Source organism: Tetranychus urticae, unplaced genomic scaffold (genome assembly GCF_039701765.1).
Source record: "Tetranychus urticae isolate SD_2017Ah unplaced genomic scaffold, NJAU_TeUrti_SD_1.0 Scaffold_5, whole genome shotgun sequence".
In the NCBI taxonomy this organism is placed as follows: domain Eukaryota; kingdom Metazoa; phylum Arthropoda; class Arachnida; order Trombidiformes; family Tetranychidae; genus Tetranychus; species Tetranychus urticae.
This window is the reverse complement of record NW_028315837.1, coordinates 523001-528000: the sequence shown is the minus strand read 5'-3', so window position 1 is coordinate 528000 and position 5000 is coordinate 523001. Positions and strand designations below refer to the sequence as shown.

Here is a 5000-nt window from a genome sequence, read left to right as displayed (position 1 = left end):
CCTGCTAGATATGCTTGCATATTCTAGTGGAAGAAGATGGATTCTAAAGAGATTTCTGCGGAATCATCTTAATGCACGACATAAATCTCGATACCTCATTAAAGTTAGCATCCACTTGCTGGTTGTTATCTGAGGATATCGTATTTATAGCTGCAAAACAACTTGTTTAGCATTTTACTTTGCTAAAACATCAAGTTACCTGGTTGATCCTGCCAGTAGTCATATGCTTGTCTCAAAGATTAAGCCATGCATGTCTAAGTACATACTGTTTATAAAGTGAAACCGCGAATGGCTCATTAAATCAGTTACGGTTCCTCGGATATTCTTTTTTACATGGATAACTGTGGTAATTCTAGAGCTAATACATGAACAAGTGTTCCAACCTCAGCTTGCTGACGGAAGGATCGCATTTATTAGTACAAGACCAATGATTCTTATTCACCTAGAACCCTGTTCAGTGATTTCGGTCGCTGTCTAAGGACTAGCAGTGGGGATCTTAGCAACTTCGGTTGCATTTCTTGTGATGACTCTGAATAACTGAGCAAATCGTATGGCCTCTGAGCCGACGATGTATCCCTCAAGCAACTGCCTTATCAACTGTCGATGGTAGGTTATGCGCCTACCATGGTTGTAACGGGTAACGGGGAATTAGGGTTCGATTCCGGAGAGGGAGCCTGAGAAACGGCTACCACATCTAAGGAAGGCAGCAGGCGCGCAAATTACACAATCCCAGTACGGGGATGTAGTGACGAAAAATAACAATACGGGACTCTATTGAGGCCCCGTAATTGGAATGAGTACAATTTAAATCCTTTAACGAGGATCTATTGGAGGGCAAGTCTGGTGCCAGCAGCCGCGGTAATTCCAGCTCCAATAGCGTATATTAAAGTTGCTGCGGTTAAAAAGCTCGTAGTTGGATTTCAGTCGAACCTATGGGGTCCACTGATTAAAGGGTTAGATGGTGATGTTAGGTTTCTTGCTTGTGTCTACGGATGCTAGCTTGAACCTTCATTCCTCTTTCCTGGTGGTTACATTCATAGTGTTTAGACAGAAAATTGCTCGATATTTGCTATCAATGCTCTTTACCGAGTGTTGATTCAAGCGATCGAGACTTTTACCTTGAAAAAATCAGAGTGCTCAAAGCAGGCGTCCAAAACCTCGAAAGAGGTGCCTAAAAACGGTATGGTCAACCATCTATATGATGCGTACCACTACCTTAACTTGAATGATCTTGCATGGAATAATGGAATAGGACCTTGGTTCTATTTTGTTGGTCTTAAGAATCCAAGGTAATGATTAAGAGGGACAGACGGGGGCATTTGTATTGCGGCGCTAGAGGTGAAATTCTTGGACCGTCGCAAGACAAACTACAGCGAAAGCATTTGCCAAGAATGTTTTCATTAATCAAGAACGAAAGTTAGAGGTTCGAAGGCGATCAGATACCGCCCTAGTTCTAACCATAAACGATGCCAACCAGCGATCATTCTGAGTAACTAATTTCATGACTCGAATGGAAGCTTCCGGGAAACCAAAGTTTTTGGGTTCCGGGGGAAGTATGGTTGCAAAGCTGAAACTTAAAGGAATTGACGGAAGGGCACCACCAGGAGTGGAGCTTGCGGCTTAATTTGACTCAACACGGGAAAACTCACCCGGCCCGGACACTGAGAGGATTGACAGATTGAGAGCTCTTTCTTGATTCAGTGGGTGGTGGTGCATGGCCGTTCTTAGTTGGTGGAGTGATTTGTCTGGTTAATTCCGATAACGAACGAGACTCTAGCCTACTAAATAGACTTGCAGTTTACACTGCAGTACTCCCCCTTAGTCAACCTGTGGGTGGTAGTATCTCTTGATGGTTTCGGCTGTTGAGGGCTCTGCTGCTATTAGCCTACAGAATTGGCTAGGGTAAGGATGCTGTAGCACTGTAAGGACTTCTTAGAGGGACAAGCGGCGCTCGCAGCCGCACGAAACAGAGCAATAACAGGTCTGTGATGCCCTTAGATGTCCGGGGCCGCACGCGTGCTACACTGAAGTGGTCATCGTGCATACTGTTTCCTGCTCCGAAAGGAGTGGGTAACCGCTTGAACCCATTTCGTGATGGGGATTGGGCATTGTAATTATTGCCCATGAACGAGGAATTCCCAGTAAGCGTGAGTCATTAGCTTGCGTTGATTACGTCCCTGCCCTTTGTACACACCGCCCGTCGCTACTACCGATTGAATGATTTAGTGAGGACTTCGGACTGGTCAATCCAGACCATTGGGAAACTAGTGGTCGGATTGTGCTGGAAAGATGTTCAAACTTGATCATTTAGAGGAAGTAAAAGTCGTAACAAGGTTTCCGTAGGTGAACCTGCGGAAGGATCATTAACGTATTACCCTCTTATTATAAGAGAAATACAACCTTCAAACAATCAAACACTCTGCATAGTGATATTGTAGATGCTAATATGGTGAATGCAATTGAATTGTATTTGCATTAGAGTCGCAATTGTGAATGTTTAATGCAAACATTTAGCCATTGCAACATGATTCTAACTTGCATTACATTCGTTCATTCATACATCCATCTTTCATTATCCAATGCAACAAAGAGTGAGGGTTATCTAACGATAGCCATAATTTCTTTTTGCAAAACAATTGTAGTTTATAATGAAAAGCCTGTCTTGCTACATACTTGGTACCTGTTCAAGTCTTCAGCTTATGCTGACGGCAAGGTTTAAAGAAGGAAGTTTTACACTTCTTCGCCTAACTAAGTAAAGACAACTATGGTTTTTATAAACTGCATACAATTGTTTTCAAACCCTCTCAATGCAGATTTAGGATACTTATTAAAAGTCCCACGGTGGCAAAGATACATCTTCAAGCGGTGGATCACTCGAATTACCAATCGATGAAGAACGTAGCTAGCTACGATAATCGGTGCGAATTGCAGGACACGCCGAGCACTTGAGCTTCCAACGCACATTGCGGCTTTCGGGTCTTTTCCGAGGTCACATCTGTCTGAGAGTTGAGATGTAAAATAATCAACAAAACACTTGCATACTACCATATATGCATTGTTTTGAGAGGATTGTATATTTATATGCATGAATCTTGATGTTTTATTCCTTTTCTTAATTGCAATTCGTTGCAATTTAGTAAGGAGAATCTCAAATCTACTTGTTTCACATGATAAATTTTGTGTACAATGCATATTTCATCTCTGCAAGCAGTATATATGAATAGATACTAGCATGAGATTCTAAGGTTAGTCGCCTATCTGACGACGCTAAAGTCGTATTGCAGATAACTATGGTGATCAACTAACCTGTTAACTGATGAATCTTCTTGCACTTGTATAAATCGTACAAATAGTAGCTATTTCATGCTGTTAAAGCAGACCTAAGAAGTAATGCAAAGGCAAAATTTGTGCAAACATTAAAGTAGATTTACGTTGCTTGCTTGCAAACAACACAAATAAACATTAATCAACTTAATCAATATTTTTGATCTCAGATCAGGTGAGGTTACCCGCCGAATTTAAGCATATAATTCAGCGGAGGAAAAGAAATCAAATGAGATTCCCTGAGTAACGGCGAGTGAAAAGGGATGAGTCCGGCGCAAAGGTTTTCCATTGAAAGGTGGAAAGCGGTGCTGCGTAATGGCTAGAGTCACGATTATTTCAACTAAATCTGCAAGTCCCTCTGACAAGGGCCCTCTTCCCAGAGACGGTTCTAGGCCGGTGGCAGATCTTGGTTAATGGAATATCGATTACTGGCTTTAGTCGCGGATAGAGTCAGATTGCTTGAGAGTGCAATCCAAATTAGGAGGTAAACTCCTCCTAAGACTAAATACGATGGTAATATCGATAGCAAACAAGTACCGTGAGGGAAAGTTGCAAAGTACTTTGAAGAGAGAGTTCAAAAGGACGTGAAACCGCTTGTAGAGAAACGGATAGAACCACGAAGTGTAGCTGAGAGGAGAACTCAGCTTCTCTTGTGTATTGTTGCCTTTTTCTATTCAGTGCTAAGAATGCTTTACAGCGTTCCAAGATCAGTAGGTTAAGGGGTAACTTTTAGCCTGCCCTTGGATCTTGGTATTGATAGGAGGAGTGCAATATGTGCATGAGGAGTGCATTTTCTCAACTCTCGTGCTCAAACCACGACCAATGTGAAGGAGAGTGCAAAACTCTTGTTCAAGTGATAACAGCAAGGTGTACTAAACACACACCTAATCAGCATTTAGTTTTCACAGCTACTAATATTCCTTGCGTTATTAGACTTAGCCTGTGAGCTAGTGTTGGCAACTGTTACCACAGTCACATTGGAGATGAATCTCTGCTTATGCAGGGTCAACAATGCTTGTCATCTGCTCTGACGAATCCGACTAGTCTTTCGTTGATGATGTCTGTTTCTTCACCTGGTGTTGAAACAACTCATGGATTGGCTGGCTTTTGGTGGTTTGTTGGTAAAAGTGGCAAGCTTACGTTAACCTAGTGATTCTGTGGTCAGTAGATCGGTACTCTATCCGACCCGTCTTGAAACACGGACCAAGGAGTCTAACATGTATGCAAGCTGATCAGTCTTGTTTAGGCTTGAAAGGCGAATTGAAAGAAATTGATATGATGTATGCTTGTAAGAGTATACCGCAATATCAGCCCGTGATATATCCACTTTACCGAGATTTTCGCGGAGCACTAGTATATATGTTAGTACCCGAAAGATGGTGAACTAAGCCCGGACAAGATGAAGCCAGAGGAAACTCTGGTGGAGGTCTGTAGCGATTCTGACGTGCAAATCGATCGTCAGATCCGGGTTTAGGGGCGAAAGACTAATCGAACCGTCTAGTAGCTGGTTTCTTCCGAAGTTTCCCTCAGGATAGCTGGCACCAATGGAAGTACCAGTAGCATCCGGTAGAGCGAATGATTAGAGGTCTTGGGGCCGAAATGGCCTCAACCTATTCTCAAACTCCTAATGGGTGCGAAGTTCAACTTGTTAAACTTTTAAAGCTGAACATACTTTG

At 42.5% G+C, this 5000-nt stretch overlaps 3 non-coding genes across 3 annotated transcripts in view; all 3 read left to right on the top strand.

Moving 5' to 3' along the window:
- Positions 1-196: 196 nt before the first annotated feature.
- On the top strand, positions 197-2366 carry LOC149092874 (small subunit ribosomal RNA). Its single transcript, XR_016200541.1, has one exon. It is a non-coding gene; the product is annotated as a small subunit ribosomal RNA (ribosomal RNA).
- A 488-nt stretch (positions 2367-2854) lies between these two features.
- LOC149092873 (5.8S ribosomal RNA) lies at positions 2855-3009 on the top strand. Its single transcript, XR_016200644.1, has one exon. It is a non-coding gene; the product is annotated as a 5.8S ribosomal RNA (ribosomal RNA).
- A 476-nt stretch (positions 3010-3485) lies between these two features.
- The window catches only part of LOC149092872 (large subunit ribosomal RNA), a 4168-nt gene continuing 2653 nt past the window's right edge, over positions 3486-5000 (top strand). Inside the window, exon 1 of the ribosomal RNA XR_016200559.1 lies at positions 3486-5000. This exon is cut by the window's right edge and continues 2653 nt beyond it. This is a non-coding gene — a ribosomal RNA (large subunit ribosomal RNA).